Below are 23,016 nucleotides of genomic sequence, written 5' to 3' on the forward strand. Positions count from 1 at the left end.
GTACTGTTTAAATGTTATAGCTGACCCATCAGATTTGTAATTTTTGAAGGCTATTTTTTTGTTGTTTATTGCTCTTTTAACATCATGTGTCAGCCATGTAGGATTTAGTTTTAATCGTTTATATTTGTTCCCCTTTGGTATATATTTAGCTGTATAGTTATTTAGAGTTGATTTAAAGATGTCCCATTTACCTTCTGTATCAGTATTTGAGAACACCTCCCCCCAGTCTATGTCCTGTAGTGCAGATCTCAGCCCAGGGAAATTTGCCTTTTTAAAGTTATATGTTTTTGCCTTCCCCGCCTGTCTTTGTTTTCTACATTTTAAGTCAAAAGTAACTATATTGTGGTCGCTATTCCCAAGGTTTTCCCGCACAGTTACATTACCAACCAGCTCTGCGTTGTTGGAAACGATCAGATCCAACAAGGCATCACTTCTTGTTGGGTCCTCCACAAACTGGCCCATAAAATTATCCTGCAATAAATTTAGGAATTGTCGCCCCTTTGTAGTTTTAGCCAACCCCGGACCCCAATCTATATCTGGATAGTTAAAATCTCCCATTATTACCACTGTACCTGCCCGGGCGGCCCTCTCTATTTGTTTATGAAGCTGAACTTCTATCTCTTCAGTGATATTAGGGGGTCTGTAGATTACACCAAATACTATTTTTTCAGTATTTCCCTCCTTTTGTAATTCTACCCACAATGATTCCACATCCTCAGAATCATCACACACTATGGCATCGTTCACACTGACTTTCATACCACTTTTTACATACAGACAGACTCCACCACCTTTTCTGTTCATTCTATCCTTGCGAAACAATGTAAACCCCTGCAGATTGACAGCCCAGTCATGCGAGGAGTCCAGCCATGTCTCAGTGACCCCAACTATATCAATATGTTTCTCCAGTATCAAGGCCTCAAGCTCCCCCATTTTATTTGCTAGGCTTCTGGCATTTGTGAACATACACTTTACATTTCCATCCTTTATGTTATTGGGGTTAATGGGATTCAAGGGTGTAAGTTTTATTTTCCTATGAAGCCTATTCCTATTAACTATTCTAACCCCTCCCTCCGCTCCACCCCCAGGTACATTTATAATTCCCACCTCTCTATCTACACTATCTTCCCCCTCTTTGCTGTAGGTTCCCTCCCCCCAAGTCCCTAGTTTAAACACTCCTCCACCCTTCTAGCCATCTTCTCCCCAAGCAAAGCTGCACCCTTCCCATTGAGGTGCAGCCCGTCCCTACGGTAGAGCCGGTAACCGACAGCGAAGTCAGCCCAGTTCTCCATGAACCCAAACCCTTCCTTCCTACACCAGCTTCTGAGCCACTTGTTTACCTCCCTGATCTCCCGCTGCCTCTCTGGTGCGGCTCGTGGTACTGGTAGTATTTCAGAAAAGACTACCTTGGAGGTCCTTGCCTTAAGCTTGCGGCCTAAGTCCCTGAAATCATTTTTAAGGACACTCCACCTACCTCTTACTTTGTCATTGGTGCCAATATGTACCATGACTGCTGGGTCCTCTCCAGCCCCGCCCAACAACCTGTCAACCCGATCCGCGATGTGCCGAACTCGTGCGCCAGGCAGACAACACACTGTTCGGCGATCCCGGTCTTTGTGACAGATTGCCCTGTCTGTCCCCCTAATAATTGAGTCCCCCACCACTAGTACCTGTCTGGCCTGCCCTGTACTCCTCCCTCCCTCCTTACTGGAGCAGACACCCCCCTGGCGGTCAGAGGTGGTATCCTGCTGCAGTTCTCCTAGCTCTGTAATGGCATCCCCCTCATCTGCCAAGCGGGCAAACTTGTTGGGGTGTGCCAGTTCAGGACTAGCCTCCCTGACACTTTTTCCCCTACCCCTCTTTCTAACTGTAACCCAGCTAACTGCCTGACTGTCCTGCAACTCCGTCCCACTGTCCTCCCCCACCTCTACTCCCGAGAGTGCCTGCTCAGTGAGCAGGAGACTCCTCTCCATGTTGTTAATGCTTCTCATTGTTGCCAGTCGCCCCTCTAGATGCAGGATCTGGGCTTCCAAACGGACAACTAGCACACATCTCGCACAACAATATGCACCCTCAAACTGTTGTTCAAGGATTGCATACATTGAACAGGATGTACATTGGACTGCATTTTCCAACATGGAGGCTGTCACGATTCGGCTGGCAGGAGGTGGATCCTCTGTGCCAGAGAGGGATTGGCGTGGACCGTGCTAGTGGACCGGTTCTAAGTTACTACTGGTTTTCACCAGAGCCCGCCGCAAAGCGGGATGGTCTTGCAGCGGCGGTAGTAACCAGGTCGTATCCACTAGCAACGGCTCAACCTCTCTGACTGCTGAAGATAGGCGCGGTACAAGGGAGTAGACAAGAGCAAGGTCGGACGTAGCAGAAGGTCGGGGCAGGCAGCAAGGATCGTAGTCAGGGGCAACGGCAGGAGGTCTGGAACACAGGCTAGGAACACACAAGGGAACGCTTTCACTGGCACGATGGCAACAAGATCCGACAAGGAAGGGAAGGGGAAGTGAGGTTAAATAGGGAAGTGCACAGGTGAATGACTGATTAGACCCACTGCGCCAATCAGCGGCGCAGTGGCCCTTTAAATCGCAGAGACCCGGCGCGCGCGCGCCCTAGGGAGCGGGGCCGCGCGCGCCGGGACAGGACCGATGGAGAGCGAGTCAGGTACGGGAGCCGGGGTGCGCATCGCGAGCGGGCGCCACCCGCATCGCGAATCGCATCCCGGCTGGGGGCGGTATCGCAGCGCACCCGGTCAGTAGATCTGACCGGGGCGCTGCAGTAGCGAGGATGTTGCGAGCGCTCCGGGGAGGAGCGGGGACCCGGAGCGCTCGGGGTAACAGAGGCCATCTAGTAATGGGGATTTCACAAATGTATAGGAAAAAACAGACAGTCAAAATTACACTTAAAAATTTTTTGTAGACCTTGTGCGTTCAGAAATTAACACTCACAGCGATCTCAACCTCCTGCTTTCAAACTCCAGTTTTTGAAACTCCTCTTTCACGCCCCCTCTTACACAGCAACACTCAGAAAGAGCAAGCTCTCAATTAGAGTCCCAAGCTAAGATTTATACACCTGTGCCCAATCTACTCCTCCTCCCCCTAGAGGTGGAACAGAGAAAAAAAAAAAAAAAAAAAAGGGTGTTTAAACTCTAACAGTTATCCCACTATGTGCAAAAGAGAAAAACTTACCCAAAATATGAATGTGGGCTATAGGCAGTCGCACCCACTCCACAGATTCACTCCGCACAACAGATAATCACAGTTTTTGAAACTGCTCTTTCACGCCCCCTCTTACACAGTAACACTCAGAAAGAGCAAGCTCCATGCTTAACATGGCATTGATCAGTGTTATCGCCGCTCAACTGCTCCGGCCTGGATCTCAGGCACGGAGCAGTCATACAGCGATTGGACATGCAGGAGGCAGGTAGGGATCCTCCTGGTGTCTTGTAAGCTGTTCAGGATGCTGTGATTTCACCAGCTGCCGGGATTCTTTCAATTTCACTTCAGACGCAGCGGTAAACCTTGATCACGATCGGTGATGTCCGGTATTAGCCGCAGGTCCCGGCCGTAGATGGCCGCCGAGGCCGACCCGCTGACCCCATGTTATATAGCGGGAGCGGCGCAGGATGTAAATATACGTCCTGAGTCATTAAGGAGTTAAAAATATATGTTTTCCAGAGGAGTACCCTCTGTCATTTACACTGTCACTGTCAAAACATTTTATATTTTGTAGAGAATAACATTATAGGGAAGATTTATCAAAACATGTCCAGAGAGAAAGTTGCTGAGTTGCCCATAGCAACCAATCAGATTGATTCTTTCATTTTTGAAAAGGCCTCTGTAAAATGAAAGAAGCGATCTAACTGGTTGCTATGGGCAACTCAGCAACTTTTCCTCTAGACATTTTTTCATAAATCTCCCCCTATATGTATATTTGTAATATGCATTGGGTGAAAATTATGCTTTCTTTGCATAATACAGGAAGTGTGGACAGACAAGCAAGGCTCTGTGCACTGAGGCTCTTTGACACGCCCCTGGCTCACAGAGCAGACTGATTGACAAACCAGGAGTCTGCTCTTTGGGTCCCCTGATTAACCCTTTTAGTGAGCAACGATATATGGGGGAAACAGGCTGGGACATATGAGACAGATTTAGTTACTGTGTTTTATAAGCAGGAAATTGTGATTATGCTTATGTTTGTATGGGGTGATTTTCCTGGTCATACAGTGGTCCCCCGACTTACATTTTCAATTAGCTGCTCCTTTGGACACTTGGTAGGACAGCTCCATTTTACTTTTTTGGGACATTGTGTGTACAGTACAGGATCCCGTAGAAGCTTCTGTCCTCTACATACACAGTGATTTACAACAGCTTTTTCTTATTTTATATGTAAGAACATTTTACTTTCTCTACAAATCACAAAGAGATAATGAAGGTCGGCGACTCACCAGTGATGATCTTCAATCTTTTCTTTATTGATTAATACTCACATCATGTGTTACAGGAGAGGGTCAGTGAAGGGGGGTACAGAAGGCAACGGTAGCGTTTTGCACGGATTAGTGCTTCATCTGGCCTAGATAGGCCCATGATGTGAGTATTAATCAATAAAGAAAAGATTGAAGATCATCACCGGTGAGTCGCCGACCTTATCTCTTTGTGAATTGTTTTGGATGTTCACATAACAGAGTCAGAGCACCACCTATATTCTTCACAGCAACATACTTCACACATATACCCGTCTATAGTGGGCTTACATTTACCTAGCAGTGCCGGACATACACTTCTCATTGCTATATTTTACTTTCTCTGCTGACACCTCTGTTTGTCTCAGGAACTGTCCAGAGTAGAAGCAAATCCCAATAGCGAACCTATCCTGCTCTGGACAGTTCTTGACATGGACAGAGGTGGCAGCAGAGAGCATTGTGGTCAGACAGAAAATAAATTAAAAAAGAAAAGTACTTCCTCTGCAGCATACAGAAGCTGATAAGTACTGGAAGGATTAAGATTTTTAAATAGAAGCAATTTACAAATCTGTTTAACTTACTGGAGCAAGTTGATTTAAAAAAAAAATAAAAATTGTTTTCCACCGGAGTACCCCTTTAAGGATAAACCTGGCAGTTTTTACCACTATTATTAAAGTCAACCTCATGCCAATTTCTTCTGTCTATACTTACTGATATTACTGTATATGTGGTGTGACCATCACTATTTGGATTAGGGATGAGCGAATCGAATCTGACGAATCCAAATTCGTTACGAATTTCAGGAAAAACAACTAAAAATAAGGATTTGTAATGAATGCTAATATTGCCGTGATTCCTTCGCGTGAAGCGCTTCATTAAACTCCATTTAGTGCGGTCCAGGCTCTAGGGGCAGGCATCTAAAATGGCAGATCTACATGTGAGGACATGGGGCAAGGAATCCTGGGAAGGCGGGAACAAGGGTCTGCGGGATGACCCTGAATCACATGAAGCATGCAACCGGTCAGACTCCAGAAACCCCTGAGATGTCACAGCCCTATATAATCGTCAGCCATCTTGCGGCCAGTCACATCAGTGTTCTATTACAGAGAGTAAGAGACAGACAGCACTGTGTGTTGCACAGAAAAACATTTTTACAGCAGCGATTCACCTCCCAGGCACATCAGTGTTCTATTGCAGAGAGAGAAAGGGACAGAGAGCAGTGTGTTGCACAGAAAAGCTTTATTACAGAAGAGATTCACCTCAAGCCCAAATCCAGCCTAGAAGCACTGATAGGGAAGGGAATGAGATTGAGAGAAAGAGTGCAATTTTGGGTGTAGTACACAGCGACTGTGTGCTGCAGCACTGTTGTGTACAACAACTGAAAAGCTAATAGTAGCCAGCCAGTTAGGGTGAACAGAGCACTAAATGCGTATTGCCCTCTATTAAGTGTAACCTGTGCGTACATCTAAGTTGAGTACCATTTTATTCCTGTTAAAGTCTTGTGGGCCTCGATATTGAGAAAGGCCAGTCAAAAGTACACACCTGCTGGTGTTTTAGACACATACTGATTTTAAGTGTATTGGAGCTATTGTCCTCCCCTTATAAGTGCATACCACATCTCTACATCTAAGTGGTGTACCTTTTTGTTCCTGTTAAAGACTTAAGGGCCTAGATACTGTGAAAGGCCAGCCAAAAGTACACACCTGCTGGTGTTGTAGACAAATACTGTTTTAACCCCGTAAGGACCAGGCCATTTTATACCTTAAGGACCGGAGCGTTTTTTTGCAATTCTGACCACTGTCACTTTAAACATTAATAACTCTGGAATGCTTTTAGTTATCATTCTGATTCCGAGATTGTTTTTTCGTGACATATTCTACTTTAACTTAGTGGTAAAATTTTATGGTAACTTGCATCCTTTCTTGGTGAAAAATCCCCAAATTTGATGAAAAAAATGAAAATTTTGCATTTTTCTAACTTTGAAGCTCTCTGCTTGTAAGGAAAATAGATATTCAAAATATATTTTTTTTGGGTTCACATATACAATATGTCTACTTTATGTCTGCATCATAAAATGTATGAGTTTTTACTTTTGGAAGACACCAGAGGGCTTCAAAGTTCAGCAGCAATTTTGAAATTTTTCACAAAATTTTCAAACTCACTATTTTTCAGGGCCCAGTTCAGTTTTGAAGTGGATTTGAAGGGTCTTCATATTAGAAATACCCCATAAAAGACCCCATTATAAAAAGTACACCCCCTAAAGTATTCAAAAAAACATTCAGTAAGTGTATTAACCCTTTAGGTGTTTCACAGGAATAGCAGCAAAGTGAAGGAGAAAATTCTAAATCTTCATTTTTTACACTCGCATGTTCTTGTAGACCCAATTTTTGAATTTTTGCAAGGGGTAAAAAGGAGAAAATTTTTACTTGTATTTGAAACCCAATTTCTCTCGAGTAAGCACATACCTCATATGTCTATGTTAATTGTTCGGCGGGCGCAGTAGAGGGCTCAGAAGGGAAGGAGCGACAAATGGTTTTTGGGGGGCATGCCGCATTTAGGAAGCCCCTATGGTGCCAGGACAGCAAAAAAAAACACATGGCATACCATTTTGGAAACTAGACCCCTCAGGCAACGTAACAAGGGGTAAAGTGAACCTTAATACCCTACAGGTGATTCACGACTTTTGCATATGTAAAAAAATATATATATATTTTTTACCTAAAATACTTGGTTTCCCAAAAATTTTACGTTTTTAAAAAGGGTAATAGCAGAAAATACCCCCCAAAATTTGAAGCCCAATACCTCCCGATACAGAAAACACCTCGCATGGGGGTGAAAAGTGCTGTGCTGGCGCACTACAGGTCTCAGAAGAGAAGGAGTCACATTTGGCTTTTTGAAAGCAAATTTTGCTCTGGGGGCATGCCGCATTTAGGAAGCCCCTATGGTGCCAGAACAGCAAAAAAAAAACCACATGGCATACCATTTTGGAAACTAGACCCCTCGGGGAACGTAACAAAGGTAATGTGAACCTTAATGCCCTACAGGTGTTTCACGACTTTTGCATATGTAAAAAAAAAATTTTTTTTTTACCTAAAATGCTTGTTTTCCCAAAATGTTCACATTTTTAAAAAGGGTAATAGCGGAAAATACCCCCCAAAATTTGAAGCCCAATTTCTCCCGATTCAGAAAACACCCCATATGGGGATGAAAAGTGCTCTGCTGGCGCACTACAGGTCTCAGAAGAGAAGGAGTAACATTTGGCTTTTTGAAAGCAAATTTTGCTCTGGGGGCATGCCGCATTTAGGAAGCCCCTATGGTGCCAGAACAGCAAAAAAAAAAACACATGGCATACCATTTTGGAAACTAGACCCCTCGGGGAACGTAACAAAGGTAATGTGAACCTTAATGCCCTACAGGTGTTTCACGACTTTTGCATATGTAAAAAAAAAATTTTTTTTTTACCTAAAATGCTTGTTTTCCCAAAATGTTCACATTTTTAAAAAGGGTAATAGCGGAAAATACCCCCCAAAATTTGAAGCCCAATTTCTCCCGATTCAGAAAACACCCCATATGGGGATGAAAAGTGCTCTGCTGGCGCACTACAGGTCTCAGAAGAGAAGGAGTAACATTTGGCTTTTTGAAAGCAAATTTTGCTCTGGGGGCATGCCGCATTTAGGAAGCCCCTATGGTGCCAGAACAGCAAAAAAAAAAAAAAACACATGGCATACCATTTTGGAAACTAGACCCCTCGGGGAACGTAACAAGGGGTAATGTGAACCTTAATACCCTACAGGTGTTTCACGACTTTTGCATATGTAAAAAAATATATATTTTTTTTACCTAAAATGCTTGGTTTCCCAAAATTTTTACAATTTTAAAAAGGGTAATAGCAGAAAATACCCCCCAAAATTTGAAGCCCAATTACTCCCGATTCAGAAAACACCCCATATGGGTGTGAAAAGTGCTCTGCTGGCGCACTACAGGTCTCAGAAGAGAAGGAGTCACATTTGGCTTTTTGAAAGCGAATTTTGCTCTGGGGGCATGCCGCATTTAGGAAGCCCTTATGGTGCCAGGACAGCAAAAAAAAAAACACATGGCATACCATTTTGGAAACTACACCCCTCGGGGAACGTAACAAGGGGTAATTTGAACCTTAATACCCTACAGGTGTTTCACGACTTTTGCATATGTAAAGAAATATATATTTTTTTTACCTAAAATGCTTGTTTTCCCAAAAATTTTACATTTTTTAAAAGGGTAATAGCAGAAAATACCCCCCAAAATTTGTAACGCAATTTCTCCCGAGTACGGCGATACCCCATATGTGGCCCTAAACTGTTGCCTTGAAATACGACAGGGCTCCAAAGTGAGAGCGCCATACGCATTTGAGGCCTAAATTTGGGACTTGCATATGGGTGGACATAGGGGTATTCTACGCCAGTGATTCCCAAACAGGGTGCCTCCAGCTGTTGTAAAATTCCCAGCATGCCTGGACAGTCAACGGCTATCTGGCAATACTGGGAGTAGTTGTTTTGCAACAGCTGGAGGCTCCGTTTTGGAAACAGTGGCGTACCAGACGTTTTTCATTTTTATTGGGGAGGGGGGTTGTATAGGGGTATGTGTATATGTAGTGTTTTTTACTTTTTATTTTATTTTGTGTTAGTGTAGTGTAGTGTTTTTAGGGTACAGTCGCACGGGCGGGGGTTCACAGTAGTTTCTCGCTGGCAGTTTGAGCTACGGCAGAAAATTTGACGCAGCTCAAACTTGCAGCCGGATACTTACTGTAATCCTCCGCCCATGTGAGGGTACCCTGTACGTTCACATTGGGGGGGGGGGGGGAATCCAGCTGTTGCAAAACTACAACTCCCAGCATGTACGGTCTATCAGTGCATGCTGGGAGTTGTAGTTTTGCAACCGCTGGAGGCTCCGTTTTGGAAACAGTGGCGTACCAGACGTTTTTCATTTTTATTGGGGAGGGGAGGGGGGCTGTGTAGGGGTATGTGTATATGTAGTGTTTTTTACTTTTTATTTTATTGTGTGTTAGTGTAGTGTAGTGTTTTTAGGGTACAGTCACACGGGCGGGGGGTTCACAGTAGTTTCTCGCTGGCAGTTTGAGCTGCGGCAGAAATTTTGCCGCACCTCAAACTTGCAGCCGGATACTTACTGTAATCCTCCGCCCATGTGAGTGTACCCTGTACGTTCACATTGGGGGGGGGGGGGAACATCCAGCTGTTGCAAAACTACAACTCCCAGCATGTACGGTCTATCAGTGCATGCTGGGAGTTGTAGTTTTGCAACAGCTGGAGGCACACTGGTTGTGAAACACCGAGTTTGGTAACAAACTCAGTGTTTTGCAATCAGTGTGCCTTCAGCTGTTGCAAAAGCTACAACCCCCAGCATGTACGGACAGCGGAAGGGCATGCTGGGTGTTGTAGTTATGCAACAGCTGGAGGCATACTACTTTGGCTGGGGATGCTGGGGATTGTAGTTATGCAACAGCTGGAGACACACTGGTTTGCTACTTAACTCAGTGTGCCTTCAGCTGTTGCAAAACTACAACTCTCAGCAGTCACCGACAGCCAACGGGCATGCTGGGAGTTGTAGTTATGCAACCACCAGATGCACTACTACAACTCCCAGCATGCACTTTAGCTGATTGTGCAAGCTGGGAGTTGTAGTTACACAACAGCTGAAGGTACACTTTTCCATAGAAAGAATGTGCCTCCAGCTGTTGCAAAACTACAAGTCCCAGCATGCCCATAAGGGCATGCTGGGAGTTGTGGTGGTCTGCCTCCTGCTGTTGCATAACTACAGCTCCCAGCATGCCCTTTTTGCATGCTGGGAGCTGTTGCTAAGCAACAGCAGGAGGCTGTCACTCACCTCCAACGATCCTTGCTGCACCAGGTCAGTCCCTCGTCGTCTCTGCCGCCGCCGCTACTCCTGGGGCCCCGATCCCAACAGGGGCGCCGGGGATCGGGGTCCCCAGCACCCGGGGTGCACGTCCTGCACCCGCTCACGTCCTCCGGAAGAGGGGCGGAGCGGGTTGCGGGAGTGACACCCGCAGCAGGCGCCCTGATTGGTCGGCCGGTAATCCGGCCGACGAATCAGGGCGATCGTGAGGTGGCTCCAGTGCCACCTCACCCCTGCTGGCTCTGGCTGTTCGGGGCCGTCTCTGACGGCCCCGATCAGCCAATAATTCCGGGTCACCGGGTCACTGGAGACCCGATTGACCCGGAATCCGCCGCAGATCGCTGGACTGAATTGTCCAGCGATCTGCGGCCATCGCCGACATGGGGGGTCATAATGACCCCCCTGGGCGATATGCCCCGATGCCTGCTGAACGATTTCAGCAGGCATCGGGCACCGGCTCCGCTCCAGATGGTTGCGGGGGGCCGGTAAAACACATGACGTTCTCATACGTCATGTGTCCTTAAGGACTCGGAAATGGAGACGTATGAGAACGTCATGTGTCCTTAAGGGGTTAAGCATAGTAGAGTGCATACCACATACGTACATCTAAGTGGTGTACCATTTTGTTCCTGTTAAAGTATCCAGCCACCTCCAGGCTGTCTCATTCTGCAATTATATGGTCTCATCATGCTTCCGCCACCTCCAGGCTGTGTCATTCAGCCACTATATGGTTTCCTCATGCTGCTGCCAACTCCAGGCTGTGTCATTCAGCCACTATATGGTCTGCTCTTGCTGCCACCAACTACAGGCTGTGTCATTCAGCGACTATATGGTCTCCTCATGCTTCCACCACCTCCAGGCTGTGTTATTCAGCCACTATATGTTTCCTCATGCTGCTGCCAACTCCAGGCTGTGTCATTCAGCCACTAAATGGTCTGCTCTTGCTGCCACCAACTCCAGTCTGTTTCATTCAGCCACTATATGGTCTCCTCATGCTGCCGCCAACTACAGGTTGTGTCATTCAGCCACTATATGGTCTCCTCATGCTTCCGCCACCCCCAGGCTGTGTCAATGTACTGCCAGGTTCATCTATTTGAAAGCTTATATTTAAATGTTAAAAAATATCTTTAATCTTTTCAATTGTGAGGCCCTATGGTCTTGCCGGGCTGTTGCCAACTACAGGCTGGGTCATTCAGACACTATATGGTCTCTTCATGCTGCTGCCAACTCCAGGCTGTGTCATTCAGCCATTATATGGTCTCCTCATGCTTCCGCCACCTCCAGGATGTGTCAATGTACCACCATGTGGTCTCCTCATGTTGTTGGCACATTAATTCATTAAAACTTTTTAGGTTCATCTATTTGAAATCTTCAATTTAAATGTTAAAAATATCTTTAATCTTTTCAATTGTGAGGCCCTATGGTCTCCTCATGCTGCCGCCACCTCCACGCTGTGTCATTCATCCACTAAATGGTCTCCTCATGCTGCCAACACCTCCTTGCTGTGTCATTCAGGCACTATATGGTCTGCTCATGCTGCCACCACCTCCACGCTGTGTCATTCAGCCACCATATGGTCTCCTCAGTGATTCTAATAGTGACGCCTCTAATCTGCATGTCATACTGAATAACCGTATTATTTCACTAACCCAGAACACACCCTATGCGTGTTACAGTAAGGCAAAGTATTCTACACCCCCTATTGAGGCTCTGTAGGCCAGAAATAGTTGTTTTTAATAGATTTGCCACAAATAAATTCGGACTGAACCAAAAAATTTTAGGAAAATTCGTCAAATTGGCCGAAACAAATTTCTCAAAAATTCGCTCATCTCTAATTTGGATCATAGCACTTATCTCCTTGTAGAAAACATGTTCCATCCAGTCATTATGTGATTTTATTTCTTTGTAATTCATCACTATTTCCCAATGTATAAATTGTAGTTGTAAAACAGAAAACATTTTTAACATATTTTCAATACGGATTTTTTCATAATATTAAATGCTCACTGCCTTGCAATATAATATATTATTATATCGAAAGTATCCTGTGTCCCTTTATCATGAGTAATGTGCCTGCAGTAATCTGTATTATGCGGTATTCCATATTTAATTGTTATTTGTGGATGATTATTTTTAATTTTATAATAGCTCATCGTTAACCAGTATTATTATCTGGAGCTGAAATCAGTCAAGTGTACGAGAAAGAGCAAGGTCGAAAGCTGGAAAGCTGTGAGTTGTCCACTTGTTCCGTAATTGCAGTTTGGATGTAATTTTAGACAATCAGATAAAGCATTTTCCTTCAGTACTCGGGGCTGCGGCGACCCCTCTGCTCACTCATCCAAGTGGACTAATTGAGCTTCTCCTGGTATAAAATGCTAAGAAAAGCAAAGGGTAATTTGAAGCTCTGCAATTCATTACTAGGGTTGACTGAATCGGATAAGCTAGATGGTGGGTTTAATGTTATCAATTAGAATTAGTTCATGTCTCACTATAGCGTTTTAGATTGAAATCTTCACGCATGTGCCTTTCATTATGCCGCAAAACTGCTTGCATTATGAAGTTGTTACTTCCTATCTAAAATCATAGCTTCCCCAATAAAATACTGACTTAAGATGTGGACAACAGAATAAATATTTACAACCTCTATACATATTATTAGATTTCAACAAATATACAATTCACACAAAATGTATTTCCTTCCTGGTGGATTGAAATTTTAATAATATCCATAGGTGTGCACTCAGGGTGTGCCTGAGCACAACATCGAAAGCGCCCCTGGCCACACTGTGTTTAGCTATAAACACATTAAGCACATCCATAAGTCCCTTTTTGCTTAAAAAAGAGGCGTTCAAAGCTCCAACAGATTGAGGAGCCCCTGGCTCCACCGTCTTTCAATAGAAGTCCGAAACCTGTCTTCCTCTGTTATCCGGCATATGATGATGTCATCATCGTGCGCTTGCAGAGCAAGGAGAGATAGAAGAGTCACTGGACCCAGAAGCCTTGGTGGGTGTGGTTTATTTATTTATTTTTAAATTAATCTTAGTTAGAGAAGGGAATACTGCCTATAGGTAGGCCTTATACATAGGGGGTTAAAGACCTACAGGTAGGTCCTACAAACAAGGTGAAAACTACCTACAGATGATCCTACATACCAGGGGTATACTAACTACAGGGGATCCTGTATATAGGGGCAAAAAACCTACAGAAGGTGACCTACCTACAGGGGAAACTCCAAAGGATCTACCTTCAGGGGGCAACTGTCACGATGCCGGCTGGCAGGTGGTGGATCCTCTGTGCCAGAGAGGGATTGGCGTGGACCGTGCTAGAGGATCGGTTCTAAGTCACTACTGGTTTTCACCAGAGCCCGCCGCAAAGCGGGATGGTCTTGCTGCGGCGGTAGTGACCAGGTCGTATCCCCTAGCAACGGCTCAACCTCTCTGGCTGCTGAAGATAGGCGCGGTACAAGGGAGTAGACAGAAGCAAGGTCGGACGTAGCAGAAGGTCGGGGCAGGCAGCAAGGATCGTAGTCAGGGGCAACGGCAGAAGGTCTGGAATCACAGGCAAGGAACACACAAGGAACGCTTTCACTGGCACTAGGGCAACAAGATCCGGCGAGGGAGTGAAGGGGAAGTGAGGTGATATAGGGAAGTGCACAGGTGTAAACACTAATTGGAACCACTGCACCAATCAGCGGTGCAGTGGCCCTTTAAATCGCAAAGACCCGGCGCGCGCGCGCCCTAGGGAGCGGGGCCGCGCGCGCCGGGACAGAACTGACGGGGAGCGAGTCAGGTACGGGAGCCGGGGTGCGCATCGCGAGCGGGCGCTACCCGCATCGCGAATCGCATCCCGGCCGGAGGTGGTAACGCAGCGCCCCGGGTCCGTGGAACCGACCGGGGCGCTGCAGTGAGGGAAGTGTAGCGAGCGCTCCGGGGAGGAGCGGGGACCCGGAGCGCTCGGCGTAACAGTACCCCCCCCCTTGGGTCTCCCCCTCTTCTTGGGGCCTGAGAACCTGAGGATCAGACTTTTGTCCAGGATATTGTCCTCAGGTTCCCAGGACCTCTCTTCTGGACCACAACCCTCCCAATCCACTAAAAAAAAAGTTTTTCCTCTGACCTTTTTAGAGGCTAAGATCTCTTTGACAGAGAAGATGTCCGAGGAGCCGGAAACAGGAGTGGGAGGAACAGATTTAGGAGAAAAACGGTTGAGGATGAGAGGTTTAAGAAGAGAGACGTGAAAGGCATTAGGGATACGAAGAGAAGGAGGAAGAAGAAGTTTGTAAGAGACAGGATTAATTTGACACAAAACTTTAAAAGGACCAAGATAGCGTGGTCCCAACTTATAGCTCGGGACACGGAAACGGACATATTTAGCGGAGAGCCATACCTTGTCTCCAGGGGAAAAAATGGGGGGAGCTCTTCTTTTCTTATCTGCGAATCTCTTCATGCGAGAAGAAGCCTGTAAGAGAGAATTTTGGGTCTCTTTCCATATGGTGGAAAGATCACGAGAAATTTCATCCACAGCGGGCAGACCAGAGGGCAAGGGGGTAGGGAGGGGGGGAAGAGGGTGACGGCCGTACACCACGAAAAACGGAGATTTGGAGGAAGATTCAGAGATTCTGAAATTATACGAGAATTCGGCCCAAGGTAGAAGATCTGCCCAGTCATCCTGGCGGGAGGAAACAAAATGTCGTAAATAGTCACCCAAGATCTGGTTAATTCTCTCTACTTGTCCATTGGATTGAGGATGGTATGCAGAAGAAAAATTTAATTTAATCTTGAGTTGTTTACAGAGAGCCCTCCAGAATTTAGACACAAATTGGACGCCTCTATCCGAGACGATCTGTGTAGGCAACCCGTGAAGACGAAAAATGTGTACAAAAAATTGTTTAGCCAACTGAGGCGCTGAAGGAAGACCAGGAAGAGGGATGAAATGTGCCATTTTGGAGAATCGATCAACGACCACCCAAATAACAGTGTTGCCATGGGATGGGGGTAAGTCAGTAATAAAATCCATACCAATCAGAGACCAAGGTTGTTCGGGGACAGGTAGAGGATGAAGAAAACCAGCGGGCTTCTGGCGAGGAGTCTTATCCCGGGCACAGATAGTGCAGGCTCGCACAAAGTCCACCACATCAGTCTCTAGAGTCGGCCACCAATAGAAGCGAGAGATGAGTTGCACAGATTTCTTAATGCCCGCATGACCTGCGAGATGGGAGGAGTGACCCCATTTGAGGATCCCAAGGCGTTGGCGTGGAGAAACAAAGGTCTTTCCTGGAGGAGTTTGCCTGATGGAGGCTGGAGAAGTGGAAATCAGGCAGTCAGGAGGAATGATGTGTTGAGGAGAGAGTTCAATTTCAGAGGCATCTGAGGAACGAGAGAGAGCATCGGCCCTAATGTTCTTATCAGCAGGCCGAAAGTGAATTTCAAAATTAAATCGGGCAAAGAACAGAGACCACCTGGCCTGACGAGGATTCAGCCGTTGGGCAGACTGGAGGTAGGAGAGATTCTTGTGATCGGTGTAAATAATAACTGGAAATCTTGATCCCTCCAGCAGATGCCTCCATTCCTCAAGTGCTAATTTAATGGCTAGAAGCTCTCGATCCCCGATGGAGTAGTTCCTCTCCGCCGGAGAGAAGGTCCTGGAAAAAAAACCACAAGTAACAGCATGCCCGGAAGAGTTTTTTTGTAGAAGGACAGCTCCAGCTCCCACTGAGGAGGCATCAACCTCCAATAGGAAGGGTTTAGATGGGTCAGGTCTGGAGAGCACGGGAGCCGAAGAAAAGGCAGACTTGAGTCGTTTAAAGGCGTCTTCCGCTTGAGGAGGCCAAGACTTGGGATCGGCATTTTTTTTTGTTAAAGCCACAATAGGAGCCACAATGGTAGAAAAATGTGGAATAAATTGCCTGTAATAATTGGCGAACCCCAAAAAACGTTGGATGGCACGGAGTCCGGAGGGGCGTGGCCAATCTAAGACGGCAGAGAGTTTATCTGGGTCCATTTGTAGTCCCTGGCCAGAGACCAAGTATCCTAGAAAAGGAAGAGATTGGCATTCAAACAGACATTTCTCTATTTTGGCATAGAGTTGATTATCACGAAGTCTCTGAAGAACCATACGGACATGCTGGCGGTGTTCTTCAAGATTGGCAGAAAAAATCAGGATATCGTCCAGATATACAACAACACAGGAGTATAGGAGATCACGAAAAATTTCATTAACAAAGTCTTGGAAGACGGCAGGGGCGTTGCATAGACCAAAGGGCATGACCAGATACTCAAAGTGTCCATCTCTGGTGTTAAATGCCGTTTTCCATTCATCCCCCTCTCTGATGCGGATGAGATTATAAGCACCTCTTAAGTCCAGTTTGGTAAAAATATGGGCACCTTGGAGACGATCAAAGAGTTCAGAGATGAGGGGTAGGGGGTAGCGGTTCTTAACCGTGATTTTATTAAGACCGCGGTAGTCAATGCAAGGACGTAGAGAGCCATCTTTTTTGGACACAAAGAAAAATCCGGCTCCGGCAGGAGAGGAGGATTTACGGATAAAGCCCTTCTTTAAATTTTCTTGGACGTATTCAGACATGGCAAGAGTCTCTGGGACGGACAGAGGATAGATTCTGCCCCGGGGTGGAGTAGTGCCCGGGAGGAGGTCAATGGGACAATCATAAGGCCTGTGAGGAGGTAGAGTCTCAGCTTGTTTTTTGCAAAAAACGTCCGCAAAGTCCATATAGGCCTTAGGGAGACCGGTTACATGAGGAAGCACAGGGACACGGCAAGGTTTACTGGGAACCGGTTTTAAGCAGTCCTTGGAACAAGAGGGCCCCCAACTCTTGATCTCCCCAGTGGACCAATCCAGGATTGGGGAATGGAGTTGAAGCCAGGGAAGTCCAAGAAGGATTTCAGAAGTGCAATTGGGGAGGACCAACAGTTCAATCCTCTCGTGATGAGATCCGATGCACATTAGAAGGGGCTCCGTGCGGAAACGTATAGTACAGTCCAATCTTTCATTGTTTACACAATTGATGTAGAGGGGTCTGGCGAGACTGGTCACCGGGATGTTGAACCTGTTGACGAGAGAGGCCAAGATAAAATTTCCTGCAGATCCAGAGTCCAAGAAGGCCACAGCAGAGAAGGAGAAGGCAGAGGCAGACATCCGCACAGGCACAGTAAGACGTGGAGAAGCAGAGTAGACATCAAGGACTGTCTCACGTTTGTGCGGAGTCAGCGGACGTCTTTCCAGGCGGGGAGGACGGATAGGACAATCCTTCAGGAAGTGTTCGGTACTAGCACAGTACAGGCAGAGATTCTCCATGCGGCGTCGTGTCCTCTCTTGGGGTGTCAGGCGAGACCGGTCGACCTGCATAGCCTCCACGGCGGGAGGCACAGGAACAGGTTGCAGGGGACCAGAGGAGAGAGGAGCCGGGGAGAAGAAACGCCTCGTGCGAACAGAGTCCATATCCTGGCGGAGCTCCTGACGCCGTTCGGAAAAACGCATGTCAATACGAGTGGCAAGATGGATGAGTTCATGTAGGTTAGCAGGGATTTCTCGTGCGGCCAGAACATCTTTAATGTTGCTGGATAGGCCTTTTTTAAAGGTCGCGCAGAGTGCCTCATTATTCCAGGATAATTCTGAAGCAAGGGTACGGAACTGTACGGCATACTCGCCAACGGAAGAATTACCCTGGACCAGGTTCAACAGGGCAGTCTCAGCAGAAGAGGCTCGGGCAGGTTCCTCAAAGACATTTCGAATTTCCGAGAAGAAGGAGTGTACAGAGGCAGTGACGGGGTCATTGCGGTCCCAGAGCGGTGTGGCCCAAGCCAGGGCTTTTCCAGACAGCAGGCTGACTACGAAAGCCACCTTAGACCTTTCAGTGGGGAACTGGTCCGACATCATCTCCAAGTGTAATGAACATTGGGAAAGAAAGCCACGGCAAAACTTAGAGTCCCCATCAAATTTATCCGGCAAGGATAGTCGTATTCCAGAAGCGGCCACTCGCTGCGGAGGAGGTACAGGAGCTGGCGGAGGAGATGATTGCTGGAGCTGTGGTAGTAACTGTTGTAGCATAACAGTCAGTTGAGACAGCTGTTGGCCTTGTTGCGTAATCTGTTGTGACTGCTGGGCGACCACCGTGGTGAGGTCAGCGACAACTGGCAGAGGAGCTTCAGCGGGATCCATGGCCGGATCTACTGTCACGATGCCGGCTGGCAGGTGGTGGATCCTCTGTGCCAGAGAGGGATTGGCGTGGACCGTGCTAGAGGATCGGTTCTAAGTCACTACTGGTTTTCACCAGAGCCCGCCGCAAAGCGGGATGGTCTTGCTGCGGCGGTAGTGACCAGGTCGTATCCCCTAGCAACGGCTCAACCTCTCTGGCTGCTGAAGATAGGCGCGGTACAAGGGAGTAGACAGAAGCAAGGTCGGACGTAGCAGAAGGTCGGGGCAGGCAGCAAGGATCGTAGTCAGGGGCAACGGCAGAAGGTCTGGAATCACAGGCAAGGAACACACAAGGAACGCTTTCACTGGCACTAGGGCAACAAGATCCGGCGAGGGAGTGAAGGGGAAGTGAGGTGATATAGGGAAGTGCACAGGTGTAAACACTAATTGGAACCACTGCACCAATCAGCGGTGCAGTGGCCCTTTAAATCGCAAAGACCCGGCGCGCGCGCGCCCTAGGGAGCGGGGCCGCGCGCGCCGGGACAGAACTGACGGGGAGCGAGTCAGGTACGGGAGCCGGGGTGCGCATCGCGAGCGGGCGCTACCCGCATCGCGAATCGCATCCCGGCCGGAGGTGGTAACGCAGCGCCCCGGGTCCGTGGAACCGACCGGGGCGCTGCAGTGAGGGAAGTGTAGCGAGCGCTCCGGGGAGGAGCGGGGACCCGGAGCGCTCGGCGTAACAGCAACTATCTCCCGGGGCTCTAATTACAGGGAGAAACAAACAATCTATAAGGAAAATTACCTATAGAGGCAGCTACCTAATGTGGGAGACCTACCTAGTCTTCCCCTACCCACTAATCTTTCCACTACTGAGTGGGACACCAAGGGGGAATTATTATGATTTGGGGCACTAAAGGCACTGCAAAAATGCAGAGCCTAAAAGGCTTATCTAGCAGATTCTGCAGAGACGAGTTGTGGATTAAAGAAATTATCATGATGCACTGTAACTGCAATATACTCACTTTTATAGTTTGCAATGGTAATGATAGTAGTTATGGTGTGGTGGTATGATTTAGACATATAGGGGATATAAATGCACTTTAATCACTTATATGGTCTGTGGTGGTAATGACAGTGGTTTTTGTAAGTCTGTCAGTATAGGAGGTCCTCCTAAATTCAGATAAATGGCTGACATCATTATTACTGTTTAAGGGAACCTGTCATCAGTTTTATGCTGTCAAAACCACGGACATAAAACTGATGCATAAAAAAGATGCAGGCTTCGCCAGTCCAGGAAACTATGAATTATTCTGATTCACTTGGGCATCTCAGAATAACCATAATTTAAAATTATCGACCGGACCTGGGCAACTGGTCCTCAGGGAAGTTCCTGGCGGCTGCTTCTCACCGGTTCGGCATGAATGACAAGTCTCTCCCTAGCACTGTATGGTATATCTGTGTACAAAGAGATGCGTCACTCAAGCTGGCTGAGCAGGAAGCAGCCATTGGGACCCACCCTGTGGACCAGTTACCGAGGTCCTGGTGGCTCTTTAAACTATAAACACTCTAAGATGCCCAAGCATATCAAAATAATTTGTAGTGTCCTGGACTGGCGATTCCTGCATCATTCCTTTGCAACCTGTGGTTTGGCAGCATAAAACTGATTACAGGTTCCTTTTAAAGAGGTATTCCCACATTTTTAAAACGATCCTCTAACCACAGGATAGGGGGATAACTAGGTGATCACTGGGGGTCTAATCCCTGGGACCCTCACAATCATCCGAATGGTTGTAAAATGTCATCCAAAATGAAGGGAATGGATCAGGGTTCCATTCATTCTCTACTGAGAAGCAATACTCCACAAACAATGAAACAGTGTTTACCTTGCATGTGCATTGTGAGTTAAACGGGTACTTCACTGTGGAGCATACTACAGCTAATAAGTGCTGAAAGGATTAAGATCAAATCTGTTAAATTTAAAAAATATTGTTTTCCACCGGAGTACCCCTTTAATGAACAGCAGTTAAAGAATATGGAATATGTAAAGAAGGCTAGGTATGGTTAGGGGTGTGACTTTTGGGTGCACACTCTTATGCAATAGGCTGTGCATGCCTATGATGATATTTAATAAATGTTTAGTTTCTTTTCTATCAGGGATATCCCTAGGGTTCTTTCTAAACTTAAATGAGCACTGTCACTTTGAAAACAAAACTTTTGACAAGTTGTACTGATGTGTTAGAACTTTTGACCCATAGGGGTCTGAGTGCCTGGACCCCAACCGATCACTAGAACAAGCCAAGAAAAGTGCTGGCTAAGAGACAAACTTTACATTTAAAGTTTTATTTGACTATGCTACAGGGGCTGTAAAGTTAGTGTAGTTCATAATATAGTGTCTGTACCTGTGTGTGACGGTTTTCTCAAAATTCTTCTTTGATTTTCACCCCAATATTTATACAAAATGACTGTTTTCTCAGATTTTTCACAGCTTGCAATGCGGCCGAGACCTGACTCACTGGTCAGCTGATGACAGGGAGCCTGTCTGCTTCAATGGGTGGAGGGATCAATCTGCAACTAATGCAAGAGCAGGAGGCACCCTGATTGAAAACCACACTGATTTGAATGTATGCAGCTCATTTATGTTTCAATGGGTGGGGTGGCTGATGTGTGGGAGGGAGGAAGATGGCATTGTGGGATTTGTAGTCAAAAAAAGAAAAGTCAAACAGGAAATACTAGTTCACAAACAGCTAGCCACAGTGTTATGGTAATCTCACAACATAGCCATTTAGCCCCAAGACAAGCGCAGATCCTTCCTAAGCATGTCCATTACTGTCTTCCAGGTACTTACTAAAATCCCCTTATGCTGGATAACCCCTTTCAACAATCTATGGGATTGTCTGGGTCAGTGATTGATGATCAACACGTTTGATTCTAGGACATGTCAATTTTTTTTTTTTTAAAGCGACAGGTAAAATATGAATGGTTATTGATATTGTCAATTACTTTTTACCCATCTGTCCTTCTAATAACTTAATATTTCTGGTTATGTCATCTATGGGGGGGACCTCCTGGGTCATTTTGGTCTCAGTATTTGCAAAGACAGAAGCTTATTTTGCACAGCTAAGGAGCAAAAACTTTAAACCAGTGCTGTCTACAGACAGGTTGTTACGCCGAGCGCTCCGGGTCCCCGTTCCTCCCCGGAGCGCTCGCCTCATCCTCGTTGCTGCAGCGCCCCGGTCAGATCCACTGACCGGGTGCGCTGCGGTACCGCCTCCAGCCGGGATGCGATTCGCGATGCGGGTTGCGCCCGCTCGCGATGCGCACCCCGGTCCCCGTACCTGACTCGCTCTCCGGCGGTCCTGTCCCGGCGCGCGCGGCCCCGCTCCCTAGGGCGCGCGCGCGCCGGGTCTCTGCAATTTAAAGGGCCAGTGCACCAATGTTGGTGCCTGGCCCAATCTTCCCAATTTCCAATTAGTGTGATCACCTGTGTACTTCCCTATATTACCTCACTTCCCCTGCACTCCCTTGCCGGATCTTGTTGCCTTAGTGCCTAGTGAAAGCGTTCCCTTGTCTGTTCCTAGCCCGTGTTCCTGACCTCCTGCCGTTGCCCCTGACTACGATCCTTGCTGCCTGCCTCGACCTTCTGCTACGTCCGACCTTGCTTCTGCCTACTCCCTTGTACCTCGCCTATCTTCAGTATCTTCAGCAGTCAGAGAGGTGAGCCGTTGCTAGTGGATACGACCTGGTCACTACCGCCGCAGCAAGACCATCCCGCTTTGCGGCGGGCTCTGGTGAAAACCAGTAGTGTCTTAGAACCGATCCACTAGCACGGTCCTCGCTATCCCTCTCTGGCACAGAGGATCCACTACCTGCCAGCCGGCATCGTGACAGTAGATCCGGCCATGGATCCCGCTGAAGTTCCTCTGCCAGTTGTCGCTGACCTCCCTACGCTGGTCGCCCAGCAAGCTCGTCAGATCGCCCAGCAGTCGCAACAGATAGCGCAACGAGATCAACAGCTGGCATACTTGACCTCCGAGGCACTGCGTATTCAGTCACAGATACAGCAGCTGCAGCCGCAGATACAGCAACAGCTACAGCTGCAACTACCATCTCCTCCGCCGGCTCCTGCAACTCCTCCGCAGCAACCGGTCTTTCCTAACCCCTGCTTGTCCCTGCCGGACAAATTTGGCGTAAAGATCGCCCAACGAGATCAACAGCTGGCATACTTGATCTCCGAGACACAGCGTCTTCAGTCACAGTTACAGCAGCTGCTGCCGCAGATACAGCAACTTCAGTCACAGCAGCTGCTGCCGCAGATACAGCAACTTCAGTCACAGCTACAGCTGCAACAACCATCTCCTCCGCCGGCTCCTGCAACTCCTCCGCAGCAACCGGCCGTTCTTAACCCCTGCTTGTCCCTGCCGGACAAGTTTGATGGGGACCGCAATGATTCTGCCACAGCCACAGTCCAGTCCTTCTTCGCTGAGGTC

At 47.3% G+C, this 23,016-nt stretch overlaps 1 long non-coding RNA gene across 1 annotated transcript in view; it reads left to right on the plus strand.

Moving 5' to 3' along the window:
* Positions 1-21,453, plus strand: part of LOC130275592 (uncharacterized) — a 60,294-nt gene extending 38,841 nt beyond the window's left edge. The window contains exon 3 of the long non-coding RNA XR_008844834.1: positions 21,367-21,453. This is a non-coding gene — a long non-coding RNA (uncharacterized LOC130275592). The remainder of the gene's footprint in view (positions 1-21,366) is intronic.
* The last annotated feature ends 1,563 nt before the right edge of the window (positions 21,454-23,016 follow it).

The sequence above is a fragment of the Hyla sarda genome, chromosome 1, assembly GCF_029499605.1.
Source record: "Hyla sarda isolate aHylSar1 chromosome 1, aHylSar1.hap1, whole genome shotgun sequence".
NCBI classification, from domain to species: Eukaryota; Metazoa; Chordata; class Amphibia; order Anura; family Hylidae; genus Hyla; species Hyla sarda.